At 36.8% G+C, this 21,496-nt stretch overlaps 24 non-coding genes across 24 annotated transcripts; 7 read left to right on the top strand and 17 right to left on the bottom strand.

The window, feature by feature from the left end:
* Window positions 1-726: 726 nt before the first annotated feature.
* On the bottom strand, window positions 727-800 carry TRNAN-GUU (transfer RNA asparagine (anticodon GUU)). Its single transcript has one exon. It is a non-coding gene; the product is annotated as a tRNA-Asn (tRNA).
* Window positions 801-986: 186 nt separating this feature from the next.
* Window positions 987-1,058, top strand: TRNAM-CAU (transfer RNA methionine (anticodon CAU)). The gene has a single exon. It is a non-coding gene; the product is annotated as a tRNA-Met (tRNA).
* An 835-nt stretch (window positions 1,059-1,893) lies between these two features.
* Window positions 1,894-1,967, bottom strand: TRNAN-GUU (transfer RNA asparagine (anticodon GUU)). Its single transcript has one exon. It is a non-coding gene; the product is annotated as a tRNA-Asn (tRNA).
* A 1,088-nt stretch (window positions 1,968-3,055) lies between these two features.
* TRNAN-GUU (transfer RNA asparagine (anticodon GUU)) lies at window positions 3,056-3,129 on the bottom strand. The gene has a single exon. It is a non-coding gene; the product is annotated as a tRNA-Asn (tRNA).
* Window positions 3,130-3,315: 186 nt separating this feature from the next.
* On the top strand, window positions 3,316-3,387 carry TRNAM-CAU (transfer RNA methionine (anticodon CAU)). The gene has a single exon. It is a non-coding gene; the product is annotated as a tRNA-Met (tRNA).
* Window positions 3,388-4,222: 835 nt separating this feature from the next.
* On the bottom strand, window positions 4,223-4,296 carry TRNAN-GUU (transfer RNA asparagine (anticodon GUU)). Its single transcript has one exon. It is a non-coding gene; the product is annotated as a tRNA-Asn (tRNA).
* A 1,093-nt stretch (window positions 4,297-5,389) lies between these two features.
* On the bottom strand, window positions 5,390-5,463 carry TRNAN-GUU (transfer RNA asparagine (anticodon GUU)). Its single transcript has one exon. It is a non-coding gene; the product is annotated as a tRNA-Asn (tRNA).
* Window positions 5,464-6,556: 1,093 nt separating this feature from the next.
* On the bottom strand, window positions 6,557-6,630 carry TRNAN-GUU (transfer RNA asparagine (anticodon GUU)). The gene has a single exon. It is a non-coding gene; the product is annotated as a tRNA-Asn (tRNA).
* A 1,353-nt stretch (window positions 6,631-7,983) lies between these two features.
* Window positions 7,984-8,055, top strand: TRNAM-CAU (transfer RNA methionine (anticodon CAU)). Its single transcript has one exon. It is a non-coding gene; the product is annotated as a tRNA-Met (tRNA).
* Window positions 8,056-8,890: 835 nt separating this feature from the next.
* Window positions 8,891-8,964, bottom strand: TRNAN-GUU (transfer RNA asparagine (anticodon GUU)). The gene has a single exon. It is a non-coding gene; the product is annotated as a tRNA-Asn (tRNA).
* A 1,072-nt stretch (window positions 8,965-10,036) lies between these two features.
* On the bottom strand, window positions 10,037-10,110 carry TRNAD-GUC (transfer RNA aspartic acid (anticodon GUC)). The gene has a single exon. It is a non-coding gene; the product is annotated as a tRNA-Asp (tRNA).
* A 1,093-nt stretch (window positions 10,111-11,203) lies between these two features.
* On the bottom strand, window positions 11,204-11,277 carry TRNAN-GUU (transfer RNA asparagine (anticodon GUU)). Its single transcript has one exon. It is a non-coding gene; the product is annotated as a tRNA-Asn (tRNA).
* A 186-nt stretch (window positions 11,278-11,463) lies between these two features.
* On the top strand, window positions 11,464-11,535 carry TRNAM-CAU (transfer RNA methionine (anticodon CAU)). Its single transcript has one exon. It is a non-coding gene; the product is annotated as a tRNA-Met (tRNA).
* An 835-nt stretch (window positions 11,536-12,370) lies between these two features.
* Window positions 12,371-12,444, bottom strand: TRNAN-GUU (transfer RNA asparagine (anticodon GUU)). Its single transcript has one exon. It is a non-coding gene; the product is annotated as a tRNA-Asn (tRNA).
* A 1,072-nt stretch (window positions 12,445-13,516) lies between these two features.
* TRNAD-GUC (transfer RNA aspartic acid (anticodon GUC)) lies at window positions 13,517-13,590 on the bottom strand. The gene has a single exon. It is a non-coding gene; the product is annotated as a tRNA-Asp (tRNA).
* Window positions 13,591-14,683: 1,093 nt separating this feature from the next.
* On the bottom strand, window positions 14,684-14,757 carry TRNAN-GUU (transfer RNA asparagine (anticodon GUU)). Its single transcript has one exon. It is a non-coding gene; the product is annotated as a tRNA-Asn (tRNA).
* A 186-nt stretch (window positions 14,758-14,943) lies between these two features.
* On the top strand, window positions 14,944-15,015 carry TRNAM-CAU (transfer RNA methionine (anticodon CAU)). The gene has a single exon. It is a non-coding gene; the product is annotated as a tRNA-Met (tRNA).
* Window positions 15,016-15,850: 835 nt separating this feature from the next.
* TRNAN-GUU (transfer RNA asparagine (anticodon GUU)) lies at window positions 15,851-15,924 on the bottom strand. Its single transcript has one exon. It is a non-coding gene; the product is annotated as a tRNA-Asn (tRNA).
* Window positions 15,925-16,110: 186 nt separating this feature from the next.
* On the top strand, window positions 16,111-16,182 carry TRNAM-CAU (transfer RNA methionine (anticodon CAU)). Its single transcript has one exon. It is a non-coding gene; the product is annotated as a tRNA-Met (tRNA).
* Window positions 16,183-16,995: 813 nt separating this feature from the next.
* On the bottom strand, window positions 16,996-17,069 carry TRNAN-GUU (transfer RNA asparagine (anticodon GUU)). Its single transcript has one exon. It is a non-coding gene; the product is annotated as a tRNA-Asn (tRNA).
* A 1,071-nt stretch (window positions 17,070-18,140) lies between these two features.
* Window positions 18,141-18,214, bottom strand: TRNAN-GUU (transfer RNA asparagine (anticodon GUU)). Its single transcript has one exon. It is a non-coding gene; the product is annotated as a tRNA-Asn (tRNA).
* A 1,093-nt stretch (window positions 18,215-19,307) lies between these two features.
* Window positions 19,308-19,381, bottom strand: TRNAN-GUU (transfer RNA asparagine (anticodon GUU)). Its single transcript has one exon. It is a non-coding gene; the product is annotated as a tRNA-Asn (tRNA).
* A 186-nt stretch (window positions 19,382-19,567) lies between these two features.
* Window positions 19,568-19,639, top strand: TRNAM-CAU (transfer RNA methionine (anticodon CAU)). Its single transcript has one exon. It is a non-coding gene; the product is annotated as a tRNA-Met (tRNA).
* An 813-nt stretch (window positions 19,640-20,452) lies between these two features.
* Window positions 20,453-20,526, bottom strand: TRNAN-GUU (transfer RNA asparagine (anticodon GUU)). The gene has a single exon. It is a non-coding gene; the product is annotated as a tRNA-Asn (tRNA).
* Between the last annotated feature and the right edge of the window lie 970 nt (window positions 20,527-21,496).

Raw genomic sequence — 21,496 nt, 5'->3', positions numbered from 1 at the left:
ATAGTATATTGACAGCATTGTTTTCTTTCAGAAATCCACTTAATTTTCTTTACCCTATTACTGAAATGGTAATTGACAAAAACAAGCTACATTGTCACCAGAAGAGCAATGCAAAATGTACAATTGATATTTCAAAATCATCTTTCCAGCTTGAATTTCAATGATGCATTGGGGCAACGATTTTGTGAGAAACATCTTCACCCTTAAAGAAAGATTTTCTTAACTCCTTACCTGTGTGCTGATTAGATATCACCTGGTTTTCACATTAAACAGATTCCCACTTGAGAAAGCAGCAAGGATGCAGTGAGGTTTATGTTTCCTGGTGTCAACCTGTATTATTTCAGTGGACATTGTAATGAGGATGCATCTTGCTGCCTTTCCAATGAAGCAAGTTTTAATCAGTAATAGGTGAAAAACCATTCCTACAAAGGTGTTAATCAGAGACTTGGCTTTGTGGACACTTTTCAGAGAGCAAATGTGTTAGCATAAAAATAAAGCCATAAAATGGAGAGCTGATTAATCACTCAATTGGATTTCTCTGCCTGCATAATTTTTTTTCTCTGCAACCCCATGCTAAATTGTGCTTCCTGTTTTTTATAAAATGACTTAATCAAATCTGACTCTGATTGCATCAGAGAAGGCCAGGTACCCTACACTATAAGAGGTGGTTTGAAATTTTGACTTGTCTACTTAAAGATCACCAAAATTTGATCATAAGGTCAATTACGTCCCCGGGTGGGATTGAACCACCAACCTTTCGGTTAACAGCCGAATGCGCTAACCGATTGCGCCACAGAGACAGCTTGCAAAAGCATGTACTGACAAAGGCTAAAAAGCATTCATCTAGAAAGTTTCCTAGAAAAAGGTTAAAAAGGCAATAATCTGGAGAGTTTTGCAAGATTTTTCTTCCATTGACTAACGAAGAAACACATTGGTACTTTCACATGATGAGTGAGTACTTCAGGATCTCTGACATTCACATGAGCAGCAGAGTGGCGCAGCGGAAGCGTGCTGGGCCCATAACCCAGAGGTCGGTGGATCGAAACCATCCTCTGCTATGTGCACTTATTTTTTTGTTAATTAAATTCTTCCAAAACTGGAATTGATATTTTGACTCTTTTATTTTTACTTAAAGTACAATAACTTTTAACATTTTAATTTGTTTTAATAGTATATTGACAGCATTGTTTTCTTTCAGAAATCCACTTAATTTTCTTTACCCTATTACTGAAATGGTAATTGACAAAAACAAGCTACATTGTCACCAGAAGAGCAATGCAAAATGTACAATTGATATTTCAAAATCATCTTTCCATCTTGAATTTCAATGATGCATTGGGGCAACGATTTTGTGAGAAACATCTTCACCCTTAAAGAAAGATTTTCTTAACTCCTTACCTGTGTGCTGATTAGATATCACCTGGTTTTCACATTAAACAGATTCCCACTTGAGAAAGCAGCAAGGATGCAGTGAGGTTTATGTTTCCTGGTGTCAACCTGTATTATTTCTGTGGACATTGTAATGAGGATGCATCTTGCTGCCTTTCCAATGAAGCAAGTTTTAATCAGTAATAGGTGAAAAACCATTCCTACAAAGGTGTTAATCAGAGACTTGGCTTTGTGGACACTTTTCAGAGAGCAAATGTGTTAGCATAAAAATAAAGCCATAAAATGGAGAGCTGATTAATCACTCAATTGGATTTCTCTGCCTGCATAATTTTTTTTCTCTGCAACCCCATGCTAAATTGTGCTTCCTGTTTTTTATAAAATGACTTAATCAAATCTGACTCTGATTGCATCAGAGAAGGCCAGGTACCCTACACTATAAGAGGTGGTTTGAAATTTTGACTTGTCTACTTAAAGATCACCAAAATTTGATCACAAGGTCAATTACGTCCCCGGGTGGGATTGAACCACCAACCTTTCGGTTAACAGCCGAATGCGCTAACCGATTGCGCCACAGAGACAGCTTGCAAACGCATGTACTGACAAAGGCTAAAAAGCATTCATCTAGAAAGTTTCCTAGAAAAAGGTTAAAAAGGCAATAATCTGGAGAGTTTTGCAAGATTTTTCTTCCATTGACCAACGAAGAAACACATTGGTACTTTCACATGATGAGTGAGTACTTCAGGATCTCTGACACTTACATGAGCAGCAGAGTGGCGCAGCGGAAGCGTACTGGGCCCATAACCCAGAGTTTGGTGGATCGAAACCATCCTCTGCTATGTGCACTTATTTTTTTGTTAATTAAATTCTTCCAAAACTGGAATTGATATTTTGACTCTTTTATTTTTACTTAAAGTACAATAACTTTTAACATTTTAATTTGTTTTAATAGTATATTGACAGCATTGTTTTCTTTCAGAAATCCACTTAATTTTCTTTACCCTATTACTGAAATGGTAATTGACAAAAACAAGCTACATTGTCACCAGAAGAGCAATGCAAAATGTACAATTGATATTTCAAAATCATCTTTCCATCTTGAATTTCAATGATGCATTGGGGCAACGATTTTGTGAGAAACATCTTCACCCTTAAAGAAAGATTTTCTTAACTTCTTACCTGTGTGCTGATTAGATATCACCTGGTTTTCACATTAAACAGATTCCCACTTGAGAAAGCAGCAAGGATGCAGTGAGGTTTATGTTTCCTGGTGTCAACCTGTATTATTTCAGTGGACATTGTAATGAGGATGCATCTTGCTGCCTTTCCAATGAAGCAAGTTTTAATCAGTAATAGGTGAAAAACCATTCCTACAAAGGTGTTAATCAGAGACTTGGCTTTGTGGACACTTTTCAGAGAGCAAATGTGTTAGCATAAAAATAAAGCCATAAAATGGAGAGCTGATTAATCACTCAATTGGATTTCTCTGCCTGCATAATTTTTTTTCTCTGCAACCCCATGCTAAATTGTGCTTCCTGTTTTTTTATAAAATGACTTAATCAAATCTGATTGCATCAGAGAAGGCCAGGTACCCTACACTATAAGAGGTGGTTTGAAATTTTGACTTGTCTACTTAAAGATCACCAACATTTGATCACAAGGTCAATTACGTCCCCGGGTGGGATTGAACCACCAACCTTTCGGTTAACAGCCGAATGCGCTAACCGATTGCGCCACAGAGACAGCTTGCAAAAGCATGTACTGACAAAGGCTAAAAAGCATTCATCTAGAAAGTTTCCTAGAAAAAGGTTAAAAAGGCAATAATCTGGAGAGTTTTGCAAGATTTTTCTTCCATTGACCAACGAAGAAACACATTGGTACTTTCACATGATGAGTGAGTACTTCAGGATCTCTGACACTTACATGAGCAGCAGAGTGGCGCAGCGGAAGCGTGCTGGGCCCATAACCCAGAGGTCGGTGGATCGAAACCATCCTCTGCTATGTGCACTTATTTTTTTATTAATTAAATTCTTCCAAAACTAGAATTGATATTTTGACTCTTTTATTTTTACTTAAAGTACAATAACTTTTAACATTTTAATTTGTTTTAATAGTATATTGACAGCATTGTTTTCTTTCAGAAATCCACTTAATTTTCTTTACCCTATTACTGAAATGGTAATTGACAAAAACAAGCTACATTGTCACCAGAAGAGCAATGCAAAATGTACAATTGATATTTCAAAATCATCTTTCCATCTTGAATTTCAATGATGCATTGGGGCAACGATTTTGTGAGAAACATCTTCACCCTTAAAGAAAGATTTTCTTAACTTCTTACCTGTGTGCTGATTAGATATCACCTGGTTTTCACATTAAACAGATTCCCACTTGAGAAAGCAGCAAGGATGCAGTGAGGTTTATGTTTCCTGGTGTCAACCTGTATTATTTCAGTGGACATTGTAATGAGGATGCATCTTGCTGCCTTTCCAATGAAGCAAGTTTTAATCAGTAATAGGTGAAAAACCATTCCTACAAAGGTGTTAATCAGAGACTTGGCTTTGTGGACACTTTTCAGAGAGCAAATGTGTTAGCATAAAAATAAAGCCATAAAATGGAGAGCTGATTAATCACTCAATTGGATTTCTCTGCCTGCATAATTTTTTTTCTCTGCAACCCCATGCTAAATTGTGCTTCCTGTTTTTTATAAAATGACTTAATCAAATCTGACTCTGATTGCATGAGAGAAGGCCAGGTACCCTACACTATAAGAGGTGGTTTGAAATTTTGACTTGTCTACTTAAAGATCACCAAAATTTGATCACAAGGTCAATTACGTCCCCGGGTGGGATTGAACCACCAACCTTTCGGTTAACAGCCGAATGCGCTAACCGATTGCGCCACAGAGACAGCTTGCAAAAGCCTGTACTGACAAAGGCTAAAAAGCATTCATCTAGAAAGTTTCCTAGAAAAAGGTTAAAAAGGCAATAATCTGGAGAGTTTTGCAAGATTTTTCTTCCATTGACCAACGAAGAAACACATTGGTACTTTCACATGATGAGTGAGTACTTCAGGATCTCTGACACTTACATGAGCAGCAGAGTGGCGCAGCGGAAGCGTGCTGGGCCCATAACCCAGAGGTCGGTGGATCGAAATCATCCTTTGCTATGTGCACTTATTTTTTTGTTAATTAAATTCTTCCAAAACTGGAATTGATATTTTGACTCTTTTATTTTTACTTAAAGTACAATAACTTTTAACATTTTAATTTGTTTTAATAGTATATTGACAGCATTGTTTTCTTTCAGAAATCCACTTAATTTTCTTTACCCTATTACTGAAATGGTAATTGATAAAAACAAGCTACATTGTCACCAGAAGAGCAATGCAAAATGTACAATTGATATTTCAAAATCATCTTTCCATCTTGAATTTCAATGATGCATTGGGGCAACGATTTTGTGAGAAACATCTTCACCCTTAAAGAAAGATTTTCTTAACTTCTTACCTTTGTGCTGATTAGATATCACCTGGTTTTCACATTAAACAGATTCCCACTTGAGAAAGCAGCAAGGATGCAGTGAGGTTTATGTTTCCTGGTGTCAACCTGTATTATTTCAGTGGACATTGTAATGAGGATGCATCTTGCTGCCTTTCCAATGAAGCAAGTTTTAATCAGTAATAGGTGAAAAACCATTCCTACAAAGGTGTTAATCAGAGACTTGGCTTTGTGGACACTTTTCAGAGAGCAAATGTGTTAGCATAAAAATAAAGCCATAAAATGGAGAGCTGATTAATCACTCAATTTGATTTCTCTGCCTGCATAATTTTTTTTCTCTGCAACCCCATGCTAAATTGTGCTTCCTGTTTTTTATAAAATGACTTAATCAAATCTGACTCTGATTGCATCAGAGAAGGCCAGGTACCCTACACTATAAGAGGTGGTTTGAAATTTTGACTTGTCTACTTAAAGATCACCAAAATTTGATCACAAAGTCAATTACGTCCCCGGGTGGGATTGAACCACCAACCTTTCGGTTAACAGCCGAATGCGCTAACCGATTGCGCCACAGAGACAGCTTGCAAAAGCATGTACTGACAGAGGCTAAAAAGCATTCATCTAGAAAGTTTCCTAGAAAAAGGTTAAAAAGGCAATAATCTGGAGAGTTTTGCAAGATTTTTCTTCCATTGACCAACGAAGAAACACATTGGTACTTTCACATGATGAGTGAGTACTTCAGGATCTCTGACACTTACATGAGCAGCAGAGTGGCGCAGCGGAAGCGTGCTGGGCCCATAACCCAGAGGTCGGTGGATCGAAACCATCCTCTGCAATGTGCACTTATTTTTTTGTTAATTAAATTCTTCCAAAACTGGAATTGATATTTTGACTCTTTTATTTTTACTTAAAGTACAATAACTTTTAACATTTTAATTTGTTTTAATAGTATATTGACAGCATTGTTTTCTTTCAGAAATCCACTTAATTTTCTTTACCCTATTACTGAAATGGTAATTGACAAAAACAAGCTACATTGTCACCAGAAGAGCAATGCAAAATGTACAATTGATATTTCAAAATCATCTTTCCATCTTGAATTTCAATGATGCATTGGGGCAACGATTTTGTGAGAAACATCTTCACCCTTAAAGAAAGATTTTCTTAACTTCTTACCTGTGTGCTGATTAGATATCACCTGGTTTTCACATTAAACAGATTCCCACTTGAGAAAGCAGCAAGGATGCAGTGAGGTTTATGTTTCCTGGTGTCAACCTGTATTATTTCAGTGGACATTGTAATGAGGATGCATCTTGCTGCCTTTCCAATGAAGCAAGTTTTAATCAGTAATAGGTGAAAAACCATTCCTACAAAGGTGTTAATCAGAGACTTGGCTTTGTGGACACTTTTCAGAGAGCAAATGTGTTAGCATAAAAATAAAGCCATAAAATGGAGAGCTGATTAATCACTCAATTGGATTTCTCTGCCTGCATAATTTTTTTTCTCTGCAACCCCATGCTAAATTGTGCTTCCTGTTTTTTATAAAATGACTTAATCAAAACTGACTCTGATTGCATCAGAGAAGGCCAGGTACCCTACACTATAAGAGGTGGTTTGAAATTTTGACTTGTCTACTTAAAGATCACCAAAATTTGATCACAAGGTCAATTACGTCCCCGGGTGGGATTGAACCACCAACCTTTCGGTTAACAGCCGAATGCGCTAACCGATTGCGCCACAAAGACAGCTTGCAAAAGCATGTACTGACAAAGGCTAAAAAGCATTCATCTAGAAAGTTTCCTAGAAAAAGGTTAAAAAGGCAATAATCTGGAGAGTTTTGCAAGATTTTTCTTCCATTGACCAACGAAGAAACACATTGGTACTTTCACATGATGAGTGAGTACTTCAGGATCTCTGACACTTACATGAGCAGCAGAGTGGCGCAGCGGAAGCGTGCTGGGCCCATAACCCAGAGGTCGGTGGATCGAAACCATCCTCTGATATGTGCACTTATTTTTTTGTTAATTAAATTCTTCCAAAACTGGAATTGATATTTTGACTCTTTTATTTTTACTTAAAGTACAATAACTTTTAACATTTTAATTTGTTTTAATAGTATATTGACAGCATTGTTTTCTTTCAGAAATCCACTTAATTTTCTTTACCCTATTACTGAAATGGTAATTGACAAAAACAAGCTACATTGTCACCAGAAGAGCAATGCAAAATGTACAATTGATATTTCAAAATCATCTTTCCATCTTGAATTTCAATGATGCATTGGGGCAACGATTTTGTGAGAAACATCTTCACCCTTAAAGAAAGATTTTCTTAACTTCTTACCTGTGTGCTGATTAGATATCACCTGGTTTTCACATTAAACAGATTCCCACTTGAGAAAGCAGCAAGGATGCAGTGAGGTTTATGTTTCCTGGTGTCAACCTGTATTATTTCAGTGGACATTGTAATGAGGATGCATCTTGCTGCCTTTCCAATGAAGCAAGTTTTAATCAGTAATAGGTGAAAAACCATTCCTACAAAGGTGTTAATCAGAGACTTGGCTTTGTGGACACTTTTCAGAGAGCAAATGTGTTAGCATAAAAATAAAGCCATAAAATGGAGAGCTGATTAATCACTCAATTGGATTTCTCTGCCTGCATAATTTTTTTTCTCTGCAACCCCATGCTAAATTGTGCTTCCTGTTTTTTATAAAATGACTTAATCAAATCTGACTCTGATTGCATCAGAGAAGGCCAGGTACCCTACACTATAAGAGGTGGTTTGAAATTTTGACTTGTCTACTTAAAGATCACCAAAATTTGATCACAAGGTCAATTACGTCCCCGGGTGGGATTGAACCACCAACCTTTCGGTTAACAGCCGAATGGGCTAACCGATTGCGCCACAGAGACAGCTTGCAAAAGCATGTACTGACAAAGGCTAAAAAGCATTCATCTAGAAAGTTTCCTAGAAAAAGGTTAAAAAGGCAATAATCTGGAGAGTTTTGCAAGATTTTTCTTCCATTGACCAACGAAGAAACACATTGGTACTTTCACATGATGAGTGAGTACTTCAGGATCTCTGACACTTACATGAGCAGCAGAGTGGCGCAGCGGAAGCGTGCTGGGCCCATAACCCAGAGGTCGGTGGATCGAAACCATCCTCTGCTATGTGCACTTATTTTTTTGTTAATTAAATTCTTCCAAAACTGGAATTGATATTTTGACTCTTTTATTTTTACTTAAAGTACAATAACTTTTAACATTTTAATTTGTTTTAATAGTATATTGACAGCATTGTTTTCTTTCAGAAATCCACTTAATTTTCTTTACCCTATTACTGAAATGGTAATTGACAAAAGCAAGCTACATTGTCACCAGAAGAGCAATGCAAAATGTACAATTGATATTTCAAAATCATCTTTCCATCTTGAATTTCAATGATGCATTGGGGCAACGATTTTGTGAGAAACATCTTCACCCTTAAAGAAAGATTTTCTTAACTTCTTACCTGTGTGCTGATTAGATATCACCTGGTTTTCACATTAAACAGATTCCCACTTGAGAAAGCAGCAAGGATGCAGTGAGGTTTATGTTTCCTGGTGTCAACCTGTATTATTTCAGTGGACATTGTAATGAGGATGCATCTTGCTGCCTTTCCAATGAAGCAAGTTTTAATCAGTAATAGGTGAAAAACCATTCCTACAAAGGTGTTAATCAGAGACTTGGCTTTGTGGACACTTTTCAGAGAGCAAATGTGTTAGCATAAAAATAAAGCCATAAAATGGAGAGCTGATTAATCACTCAATTGGATTTCTCTGCCTGCATAATTTTTTTTCTCTGCAACCCCATGCTAAATTGTGCTTCCTGTTTTTTATAAAATGACTTAATCAAATCTGACTCTGATTGCATCAGAGAAGGCCAGGTACCCTACACTATAAGAGGTGGTTTGAAATTTTGACTTGTCTACTTAAAGATCACCAAAATTTGATCACAAGGTCAATTACGTCCCCGGGTGGGATTGAACCACCAACCTTTTGGTTAACAGCCGAATGCGCTAACCGATTGCGCCACAGAGACAGCTTGCAAAAGCATGTACTGATAAAGGCTAAAAAGCATTCATCTAGAAAGTTTCCTAGAAAAAGGTTAAAAAGGCAATAATCTGGAGAGTTTTGCAAGATTTTTCTTCCATTGACCAACGAAGAAACACATTGGTACTTTCACATGATGAGTGAGTACTTCTGGATCTCTGACACTTACATGAGCAGCAGAGTGGCGCAGCGGAAGCGTGCTGGGCCCATAACCCAGAGGTTGGTGGATCGAAACCATCCTCTGCTATGTGCACTTATTTTTTTTGTTAATTAAATTCTTCCAAAACTGGAATTGATATTTTGACTCTTTTATTTTTACTTAAAGTACAATAACTTATAACATTTTAATTTGTTTTAATAGTATATTGACAGCATTGTTTTCTTTCAGAAATCCACTTAAATTTCTTTACCCTATTACTGAAATGGTAATTGACAAAAACAAGCTACATTGTCACCAGAAGAGCAATGCAAAATGTACAATTGATATTTCAAAATCATCTTTCCATCTTGAATTTCAATGATGCATTGGGGCAACGATTTTGTGAGAAACATCTTCACCCTTAAAGAAAGATTTTCTTAACTTCTTACCTGTGTGCTGATTAGATATCACCTTGTTTTCACATTAAACAGATTCCCACTTGAGAAAGCAGCAAGGATGCAGTGAGGTTTATGTTTCCTGGTGTCAACCTGTATTATTTCAGTGGACATTGTAATGAGGATGCATCTTGCTGCCTTTCCAATGAAGCAAGTTTTAATCAGTAATAGGTGAAAAACCATTCCTACAAAGGTGTTAATCAGAGACTTGGCTTTGTGGACACTTTTCAGAGAGCAAATGTGTTAGCATAAAAATAAAGCCATAAAATTGAGAGCTGATTAATCACTCAATTTTTTTTCTCTGCAACCCCATGCTAAATTGTGCTTCCTGTTTTTTATAAAATGACTTAATCAAATCTGACTCTGATTGCATCAGAGAAGGCCAGGTACCCTACACTATAAGAGGTGGTTTGAAATTTTGACTTGTCTACTTAAAGATCACCAAAATTTGATCACAAGGTCAATTACGTCCCCGGGTGGGATTGAACCACCAACCTTTCGGTTGACAGCCGAATGCGCTAACCGATTGCGCCACAGAGACAGCTTGCAAAAGCATGTACTGACAAAGGCTAAAAAGCATTCATCTAGAAAGTTTCCTAGAAAAAGGTTAAAAAGGCAATAATCTGGAGAGTTTTGCAAGATTTTTCTTTCATTGACCAACGAAGAAACACATTGGTACTTTCACATGATGAGTGAGTACTTCAGGATCTCTGACACTTACATGAGCAGCAGAGTGGCGCAGCGGAAGCGTGCTGGGCCCATAACCCAGAGGTCGGTGGATCGAAACCATCCTCTGATATGTGCACTTATTTTTTTGTTAATTAAATTCTTCCAAAACTGGAATTGATATTTTGACTCTTTTATTTTTACTTAAAGTACAATAACTTTTAACATTTTAATTTGTTTTAATAGTATATTGACAGCATTGTTTTCTTTCAGAAATCCACTTAATTTTCTTTACCCTATTACTGAAATGGTAATTGACAAAAACAAGCTACATTGTCACCAGAAGAGCAATGCAAAATGTACAATTGATATTTCAAAATCATCTTTCCATCTTGAATTTCAATGATGCATTGGGGCAACGATTTTGTGAGAAACATCTTCACCCTTAAAGAAAGATTTTCTTAACTTCTTACCTGTGTGCTGATTAGATATCACCTGGTTTTCACATTAAACAGATTCCCACTTGAGAAAGCAGCAAGGATGCAGTGAGGTTTATGTTTCCTGGTGTCAACCTGTATTATTTCAGTGGACATTGTAATGAGGATGCATCTTGCTGCCTTTCCAATGAAGCAAGTTTTAATCAGTAATAGGTGAAAAACCATTCCTACAAAGGTGTTAATCAGAGACTTGGCTTTGTGGACACTTTTCAGAGAGCAAATGTGTTAGCATAAAAATAAAGCCATAAAATGGAGAGCTGATTAATCACTCAATTGGATTTCTCTGCCTGCATAATTTTTTTTCTCTGCAACCCCATGCTAAATTGTGCTTCCTGTTTTTTATAAAATGACTTAATCAAATCAGACTCTGATTGCATCAGAGAAGGCCAGGTACCCTACACTATAAGAGGTGGTTTGAAATTTTGACTTGTCTACTTAAAGATCACCAAAATTTGATCACAAGGTCAATTACGTCCCTGGGTGGGATTGAACCACCAACCTTTCGGTTAACAGCCGAATGCGCTAACCGATTGCGCCACAGAGACAGCTTGCAAAAGCATGTACTGACAAAGGCTAAAAAGCATTCATCTAGAAAGTTTCCTAGAAAAAGGTTAAAAAGGCAATAATCTGGAGAGTTTTGCAAGATTTTTCTTCCATTGACCAACGAAGAAACACATTGGTACTTTCACATGATGAGTGAGTACTTCAGGATCTCTGACACTTACATGAGCAGCAGAGTGGCGCAGCGGAAGCGTGCTGGGCCCATAACCCAGAGGTCGGTGGATCGAAACCATCCTCTGCTATGTGCACTTATTTTTTTGTTAATTAAATTCTTCCAAAACTGGAATTGATATTTTGACTCTTTTATTTTTACTTAAAGTACAATAACTTTTAACATTTTAATTTGTTTTAATAGTATATTGACAGCATTGTTTTCTTTCAGAAATCCACTTAATTTTCTTTACCCTATTACTGAAATGGTAATTGACAAAAACAAGCTACATTGTCACCAGAAGAGCAATGCAAAATGTACAATTGATATTTCAAAATCATCTTTCCATCTTGAATTTCAATGATGCATTGGGGCAACGATTTTGTGAGAAACATCTTCACCCTTAAAGAAAGATTTTCTTAACTTCTTACCTGTGTGCTGATTAGATATCACCTGGTTTTCACATTAAACAGATTCCCACGTGAGAAAGCAGCAAGGATGCAGTGAGGTTTATGTTTCCTGGTGTCAACCTGTATTATTTCAGTGGACATTGTAATGAGGATGCATCTTGCTGCCTTTCCAATGAAGCAAGTTTTAATCAGTAATAGGTGAAAAACCATTCCTACAAAGGTGTTAATCAGAGACTTGGCTTTGTGGACACTTTTCAGAGAGCAAATGTGTTAGCATAAAAATAAAGCCATAAAATGGAGAGCTGATTAATCACTCAATTGGATTTCTCTGCCTGCATAATTTTTTTTCTCTGCAACCCCATGCTAAATTGTGCTTCCTGTTTTTTATAAAATGACTTAATCAAATCTGACTCTGATTGCATCAGAGAAGGCCAGGTACCCTACACTATAAGAGGTGGTTTGAAATTTTGACTTGTCTACTTAAAGATCACCAAAATTTGATCACAAGGTCAATTACGTCCCCGGGTGGGATTGAACCACCAACCTTTTGGTTAACAGCCGAATGCGCTAACCGATTGCGCCACAGAGACAGCTTGCAAAAGCATGTACTGATAAAGGCTAAAAAGCATTCATCTAGAAAGTTTCCTAGAAAAAGGTTAAAAAGGCAATAATCTGGAGAGTTTTGCAAGATTTTTCTTCCATTGACCAACGAAGAAACACATTGGTACTTTCACATGATGAGTGAGTACTTCTGGATCTCTGACACTTACATGAGCAGCAGAGTGGCGCAGCGGAAGCGTGCTGGGCCCATAACCCAGAGGTTGGTGGATCGAAACCATCCTCTGCTATGTGCACTTATTTTTTTTGTTAATTAAATTCTTCCAAAACTGGAATTGATATTTTGACTCTTTTATTTTTACTTAAAGTACAATAACTTATAACATTTTAATTTGTTTTAATAGTATATTGACAGCATTGTTTTCTTTCAGAAATCCACTTAATTTTCTTTACCCTATTACTGAAATGGTAATTGACAAAAACAAGCTACATTGTCACCAGAAGAGCAATGCAAAATGTACAATTGATATTTCAAAATCATCTTTCCATCTTGAATTTCAATGATGCATTGGGGCAACGATTTTGTGAGAAACATCTTCACCCTTAAAGAAAGATTTTCTTAACTTCTTACCTGTGTGCTGATTAGATATCACCTTGTTTTCACATTAAACAGATTCCCACTTGAGAAAGCAGCAAGGATGCAGTGAGGTTTATGTTTCCTGGTGTCAACCTGTATTATTTCAGTGGACATTGTAATGAGGATGCATCTTGCTGCCTTTCCAATGAAGCAAGTTTTAATCAGTAATAGGTGAAAAACCATTCCTACAAAGGTGTTAATCAGAGACTTTGCTTTGTGGACACTTTTCAGAGAGCAAATGTGTTAGCATAAAAATAAAGCCATAAAATTGAGAGCTGATTAATCACTCAATTTTTTTTCTCTGCAACCCCATGCTAAATTGTGCTTCCTGTTTTTTATAAAATGACTTAATCAAATCTGACTCTGATTGCATCAGAGAAGGCCAGGTACCCTACACTATAAGAGGTGGTTTGAAATTTTGACTTGTCTACTTAAAGATCACCAAAATTTGATCACAAGGTCAATTACGTCCCCGGGTGGGATTGAACCACCAACCTTTCGGTTGACAGCCGAATGCGCTAACCGATTGCGCCACAGAGACAGCTTGCAAAAGCATGTACTGACAAAGGCTTAAAAGCATTCATCTAGAAAGTTTCCTAGAAAAAGGTTAAAAAGGCAATAATCTGGAGAGTTTTGCAAGATTTTTCTTTCATTGACCAACGAAGAAACACATTGGTACTTTCACATGATGAGTGAGTACTTCAGGATCTCTGACACTTACATGAGCAGCAGAGTGGCGCAGCGGAAGCGTGCTGGGCCCATAACCCAGAGGTCGGTGGATCGAAACCATCCTCTGATATGTGCACTTATTTTTTTGTTAATTAAATTCTTCCAAAACTGGAATTGATATTTTGACTCTTTTATTTTTACTTAAAGTACAATAACTTTTAACATTTTAATTTGTTTTAATAGTATATTGACAGCATTGTTTTCTTTCAGAAATCCACTTAATTTTCTTTACCCTATTACTGAAATGGTAATTGACAAAAACAAGCTACATTGTCACCAGAAGAGCAATGCAAAATGTACAATTGATATTTCAAAATCATCTTTCCATCTTGAATTTCAATGATGCATTGGGGCAACGATTTTGTGAGAAACATCTTCACCCTTAAAGAAAGATTTTCTTAACTTCTTACCTGTGTGCTGATTAGATATCACCTGGTTTTCACATTAAACAGATTCCCACTTGAGAAAGCAGCAAGGATGCAGTGAGGTTTATGTTTCCTGGTGTCAACCTGTATTATTTCAGTGGACATTGTAATGAGGATGCATCTTGCTGCCTTTCCAATGAAGCAAGTTTTAATCAGTAATAGGTGAAAAACCATTCCTACAAAGGTGTTAATCAGAGACTTGGCTTTGTGGACACTTTTCAGAGAGCAAATGTGTTAGCATAAAAATAAAGCCATAAAATGGAGAGCTGATTAATCACTCAATTGGATTTCTCTGCCTGCATAATTTTTTTTCTCTGCAACCCCATGCTAAATTGTGCTTCCTGTTTTTTATAAAATGACTTAATCAAATCAGACTCTGATTGCATCAGAGAAGGCCAGGTACCCTACACTATAAGAGGTGGTTTGAAATTTTGACTTGTCTACTTAAAGATCACCAAAATTTGATCACAAGGTCAATTACGTCCCCGGGTGGGATTGAACCACCAACCTTTCGGTTAACAGCCGAATGCGCTAACCGATTGCGCCACAGAGACAGCTTGCAAAAGCATGTACTGACAAAGGCTAAAAAGCATTCATCTAGAAAGTTTCCTAGAAAAAGGTTAAAAAGGCAATAATCTGGAGAGTTTTGCAAGATTTTTCTTCCATTGACCAACGAAGAAACACATTGGTACTTTCACATGATGAGTGAGTACTTCAGGATCTCTGACACTTACATGAGCAGCAGAGTGGCGCAGCGGAAGCGTGCTGGGCCCATAACCCAGAGGTCGGTGGATCGAAACCATCCTCTGCTATGTGCACTTATTTTTTTGTTAATTAAATTCTTCCAAAACTGGAATTGATATTTTGACTCTTTTATTTTTACTTAAAGTACAATAACTTTTAACATTTTAATTTGTTTTAATAGTATATTGACAGCATTGTTTTCTTTCAGAAATCCACTTAATTTTCTTTACCCTATTACTGAAATGGTAATTGACAAAAACAAGCTACATTGTCACCAGAAGAGCAATGCAAAATGTACAATTGATATTTCAAAATCATCTTTCCATCTTGAATTTCAATGATGCATTGGGGCAACGATTTTGTGAGAAACATCTTCACCCTTAAAGAAAGATTTTCTTAACTTCTTACCTGTGTGCTGATTAGATATCACCTGGTTTTCACATTAAACAGATTCCCACGTGAGAAAGCAGCAAGGATGCAGTGAGGTTTATGTTTCCTGGTGTCAACCTGTATTATTTCAGTGGACATTGTAATGAGGATGCATCTTGCTGCCTTTCCAATGAAGCAAGTTTTAATCAGTAATAGGTGAAAAACCATTCCTACAAAGGTGTTAATCAGAGACTTGGCTTTGTGGACACTTTTCAGAGAGCAAATGTGTTAGCATAAAAATAAAGCCATAAAATGGAGAGCTGATTAATCACTCAATTGGATTTCTCTGCCTGCATAATTTTTTTTCTCTGCAACCCCATGCTAAATTGTGCTTCCTGTTTTTTATAAAATGACTTAATCAAATCTGACTCTGATTGCATCAGAGAAGGCCAGGTACCCTACACTATAAGAGGTGGTTTGAAATTTTGACTTGTCTACTTAAAGATCACCAAAATTTGATCACAAGGTCAATTACGTCCCCGGGTGGGATTGAACCACCAACCTTTTGGTTAACAGCCGAATGCGCTAACCGATTGCGCCACAGAGACAGCTTGCAAAAGCATGTACTGACAAAGGCTAAAAAGCATTCATCTAGAAAGTTTCCTAGAAAAAGGTTAAAAAGGCAATAATCTGGAGAGTTTTGCAAGATTTTTCTTCCATTGACCAACGAAGAAACACATTGGTACTTTCACATGATGAGTGAGTACTTCAGGATCTCTGACACTTACATGAGCAGCAGAGTGGCGCAGCGGAAGCGTGCTGGGCCCATAACCCAGAGGTCGGTGGATCGAAACCATCCTCTGCTATGTGCACTTATTTTTTTGTTAATTAAATTCTTCCAAAACTGGAATTGATATTTTGACTCTTTTATTTTTACTTAAAGTACAATAACTTTTAACATTTTAATTTGTTTTAATAGTATATTGACAGCATTGTTTTCTTTTAGAAATCCACTTAATTTTCTTTACCCTATTACTGAAATGGTAATTGACAAAAACAAGCTACATTGTCACCAGAAGAGCAATGCAAAATGTACAATTGATATTTCAAAATCATCTTTCCATCTTGAATTTCAATGATGCATTGGGGCAACGATTTTGTGAGAAACATCTTCACCCTTAAAGAAAGATTTTCTTAACTTCTTACCTGTGTGCTGATTAGATATCACCTGGTTTTCACATTAAACAGATTCCCACTTGAGAAAGCAGCAAGGATGCAGTGAGGTTTATGTTTCCTGGTGTCAACCTGTATTATTTCAGTGGACATTGTAATGAGGATGCATCTTGCTGCCTTTCCAATGAAGCAAGTTTTAATCAGTAATAGGTGAAAAACCATTCCTACAAAGGTGTTAATCAGAGACTTGGCTTTGTGGACACTTTTCAGAGAGCAAATGTGTTAGCATAAAAATAAAGCCATAAAATGGAGAGCTGATTAATCACTCAATTTTTTTTCTCTGCAACCCCATGCTAAATTGTGCTTCCTGTTTTTTATAAAATGACTTAATCAAATCTGACTCTGATTGCATCAGAGAAGGCCAGGTACCCTACACTATAAGAGGTGGTTTGAAATTTTGACTTGTCTACTTAAAGATCACCAAAATTTGATCACAAGGTCAATTACGTCCCCGGGTGGGATTGAACCACCAACCTTTCGGTTAACAGCCGAATGCGCTAACCGATTGCGCCACAGAGACAGCTTGCAAAAGCATGTACTGACAAAGGCTAAAAAGCATTCATCTAGAAAGTTTCCTAGAAAAAGGTTAAAAAGGCAATAATCTGGAGAGTTTTGCAAGATTTTTCTTTCATTGACCAACGAAGAAACACATTGGTACTTTCACATGATGAGTGAGTACTTCAGGATCTCTGACACTTACATGAGCAGCAGAGTGGCGCAGCGGAAGCGTGCTGGGCCCATAACCCAGAGGTCGGTGGATTGAAACCATCCTCTGATATGTGCACTTATTTTTTTGTTAATTAAATTCTTCCAAAACTGGAATTGATATTTTGACTCTTTTATTTTTACTTAAAGTACAATAACTTTTAACATTTTAATTTGTTTTAATAGTATATTGACAGCATTGTTTTCTTTCAGAAATCCACTTAATTTTCTTTACCCTATTACTGAAATGGTAATTGACAAAAACAAGCTACATTGTCACCAGAAGAGCAATGCAAAATGTACAATTGATATTTCAAAATCATCTTTCCATCTTGAATTTCAATGATGCATTGGGGCAACGATTTTGTGAGAAACATCTTCACCCTTAAAGAAAGATTTTCTTAACTTCTTACCTGTGTGCTGATTAGATATCACCTGGTTTTCACATTAAACAGATTCCCACTTGAGAAAGCAGCAAGGATGCAGTGAGGTTTATGTTTCCTGGTGTCAACCTGTATTATTTCAGTGGACATTGTAATGAGGATGCATCTTGCTGCCTTTCCAATGAAGCAAGTTTTAATCAGTAATAGGTGAAAAACCATTCCTACAAAGGTGTTAATCAGAGACTTGGCTTTGTGGACACTTTTCAGAGAGCAAATGTGTTAGCATAAAAATAAAGCCATAAAATGGAGAGCTGATTAATCACTCAATTTTTTTTCTCTGCAACCCCATGCTAAATTGTGCTTCCTGTTTTTTATAAAATGACTTAATCAAATCTGACTCTGATTGCATCAGAGAAGGCCAGGTACCCTACACTATAAGAGGTGGTTTGAAATTTTGACTTGTCTACTTAAAGATCACCAAAATTTGATCACAAGGTCAATTACGTCCCCGGGTGGGATTGAACCACCAACCTTTCGGTTAACAGCCGAATGCGCTAACCGATTGCGCCACAGAGACAGCTTGCAAAAGCATGTACTGACAAAGGCTAAAAAGCATTCATCTAGAAAGTTTCCTAGAAAAAGGTTAAAAAGGCAATAATCTGGAGAGTTTTGCAAGATTTTTCTTTCATTGACCAACGAAGAAACACATTGGTACTTTCACATGATGAGTGAGTACTTCAGGATCTCTGACACTTACATGAGCAGCAGAGTGGCGCAGCGGAAGCGTGCTGGGCCCATAACCCAGAGGTCGGTGGATTGAAACCATCCTCTGATATGTGCACTTATTTTTTTGTTAATTAAATTCTTCCAAAACTGGAATTGATATTTTGACTCTTTTATTTTTACTTAAAGTACAATAACTTTTAACATTTTAATTTGTTTTAATAGTATATTGACAGCATTGTTTTCTTTCAGAAATCCACTTAATTTTCTTTACCCTATTACTGAAATGGTAATTGACAAAAACAAGCTACATTGTCACCAGAAGAGCAATGCAAAATGTACAATTGATATTTCAAAATCATCTTTCCATCTTGAATTTCAATGATGCATTGGGGCAACGATTTTGTGAGAAACATCTTCACCCTTAAAGAAAGATTTTCTTAACTTCTTACCTGTGTGCTGATTAGATATCACCTGGTTTTCACATTAAACAGATTCCCACTTGAGAAAGCAGCAAGGATGCAGTGAGGTTTATGTTTCCTGGTGTCAACCTGTATTATTTCAGTGGACATTGTAATGAGGATGCATCTTGCTGCCTTTCCAATGAAGCAAGTTTTAATCAGTAATAGGTGAAAAACCATTCCTACAAAGGTGTTAATCAGAGACTTGGCTTTGTGGACACTTTTCAGAGAGCAAATGTGTTAGCATAAAAATAAAGCCATAAAATGGAGAGCTGATTAATCACTCAATTGGATTTCTCTGCCTGCATAATTTTTTTTCTCTGCAACCCCATGCTAAATTGTGCTTCCTGTTTTTTATAAAATGACTTAATCAAATCTGACTCTGATTGCATCAGAGAAGGCCAGGTACCCTACACTATAAGAGGTGGTTTGAAATTTTGACTTGTCTACTTAAAGATCACCAAAATTTGATCACAAGGTCAATTACGTCCCCGGGTGGGATTGAACCACCAACCTTTCGGTTAACAGCCGAATGCGCTAACCGATTGCGCCACAGAGACAGCTTGCAAAAGCCTGTACTGACAAAGGCTAAAAAGCATTCATCTAGAAAGTTTCCTAGAAAAAGGTTAAAAAGGCAATAATCTGGAGAGTTTTGCAAGATTTTTCTTCCATTGACCAACGAAGAAACACATTGGTACTTTCACATGATGAGTGAGTACTTCAGGATCTCTGACACTTACATGAGCAGCAGAGTGGCGCAGCGGAAGCGTGCTGGGCCCATAACCCAGAGGTCGGTGGATCGAAACCATCCTCTGCTATGTGCACTTATTTTTTTGTTAATTAAATTCTTCCAAAACTGGAATTGATATTTTGACTCTTTTATTTTTACTTAAAGTACAATAACTTTTAACATTTTAATTTGTTTTAATAGTATATTGACAGCATTGTTTTCTTTCAGAAATCCACTTAATTTTCTTTACCCTATTACTGAAATGGTAATTGACAAAAACAAGCTACATTGTCACCAGAAGAGCAATGCAAAATGTACAATTGATATTTCAAAATCATCTTTCCATCTTGAATTTCAATGATGCATTGGGGCAACGATTTTGTGAGAAACATCTTCACCCTTAAAGAAAGATTTTCTTAACTTCTTACCTGTGTGCTGATTAGATATCACCTGGTTTTCACATTAAACAGATTCCCACGTGAGAAAGCAGCAAGGATGCAGTGAGGTTTATGTTTCCTGGTGTCAACCTGTATTATTTCAGTGGACATTGTAATGAGGATGCATCTTGCTGCCTTTCCAATGAAGCAAGTTTTAATCAGTAATAGGTGAAAAACCATTCCTACAAAGGTGTTAATCAGAGACTTGGCTTTGTGGACACTTTTCAGAGAGCAAATGTGTTAGCATAAAAATAAAGCCATAAAATGGAGAGCTGATTAATCACTCAATTTTTTTTCTCTGCAACCCCATGCTAAATTGTGCTTCCTGTTTTTTATAAAATGACTTAATCAAATCTGACTCTGATTGCATCAGAGAAGGCCAGGTACCCTACACTATAAGAGGTGGTTTGAAATTTTGACTTGTCTACTTAAAGATCACCAAAATTTGATCACAAGGTCAATTACGTCCCCGGGTGGGATTGAACCACCAACCTTTCGGTTAACAGCCGAATGCGCTAACCGATTGCACCACAGAGACAGCTTGCAAAAGCATGTACTGACAAAGGCTAAAAAGCATTCATCTAGAAAGTTTCCTAGAAAAAGGTTAAAAAGGCAATAATCTGGAGAGTTTTGCAAGATTTTTCTTTCATTGACCAACGAAGAAACACATTGGTACTTTCACATGATGAGTGAGTACTTCAGGATCTCTGACACTTACATGAGCAGCAGAGTGGCGCAGCGGAAGCGTGCTGGGCCCATAACCCAGAGGTCGGTGGATCGAAACCATCCTCTGATATGTGCACTTATTTTTTTGTTAATTAAATTCTTCCAAAACTGGAATTGATATTTTGACTCTTTTATTTTTACTTAAAGTACAATAACTTTTAACATTTTAATTTGTTTTAATAGTATATTGACAGCATTGTTTTCTTTCAGAAATCCACTTAATTTTCTTTACCCTATTACTGAAATGGTAATTGACAAAAACAAGCTACATTGTCACCAGAAGAGCAATGCAAAATGTACAATTGATATTTCAAAATCATCTTTCCATCTTGAATTTCAATGATGCATTGGGGCAACGATTTTGTGAGAAACATCTTCACCCTTAAAGAAAGATTTTCTTAACTTCTTACCTGTGTGCTGATTAGATATCACCTGGTTTTCACATTAAACAGATTCCCACTTGAGAAAGCAGCAAGGATGCAGTGAGGTTTATGTTTCCTGGTGTCAACCTGTATTATTTCAGTGGACATTGTAATGAGGATGCATCTTGCTGCCTTTCCAATGAAGCAAGTTTTAATCAGTAATAGGTGAAAAACCATTCCTACAAAGGTGTTAATCAGAGACTTGGCTTTGTGGACACTTTTCAGAGAGCAAATGTGTTAGCATAAAAATAAAGCCATAAAATGGAGAGCTGATTAATCACTCAATTGGATTTCTGTGCCTGCATAATTTTTTTTCTCTGCAACCCCATGCTAAATTGTGCTTCCTGTTTTTTATAAAAT

The sequence above is a fragment of the Pseudophryne corroboree genome, chromosome 4 (assembly GCF_028390025.1).
Source record: "Pseudophryne corroboree isolate aPseCor3 chromosome 4, aPseCor3.hap2, whole genome shotgun sequence".
Classification (NCBI taxonomy): Eukaryota; Metazoa; Chordata; class Amphibia; order Anura; family Myobatrachidae; genus Pseudophryne; species Pseudophryne corroboree.
The sequence above is the reverse complement of the archived record's forward strand: the minus strand, read 5'-3'. Positions and strand labels throughout refer to the sequence as shown.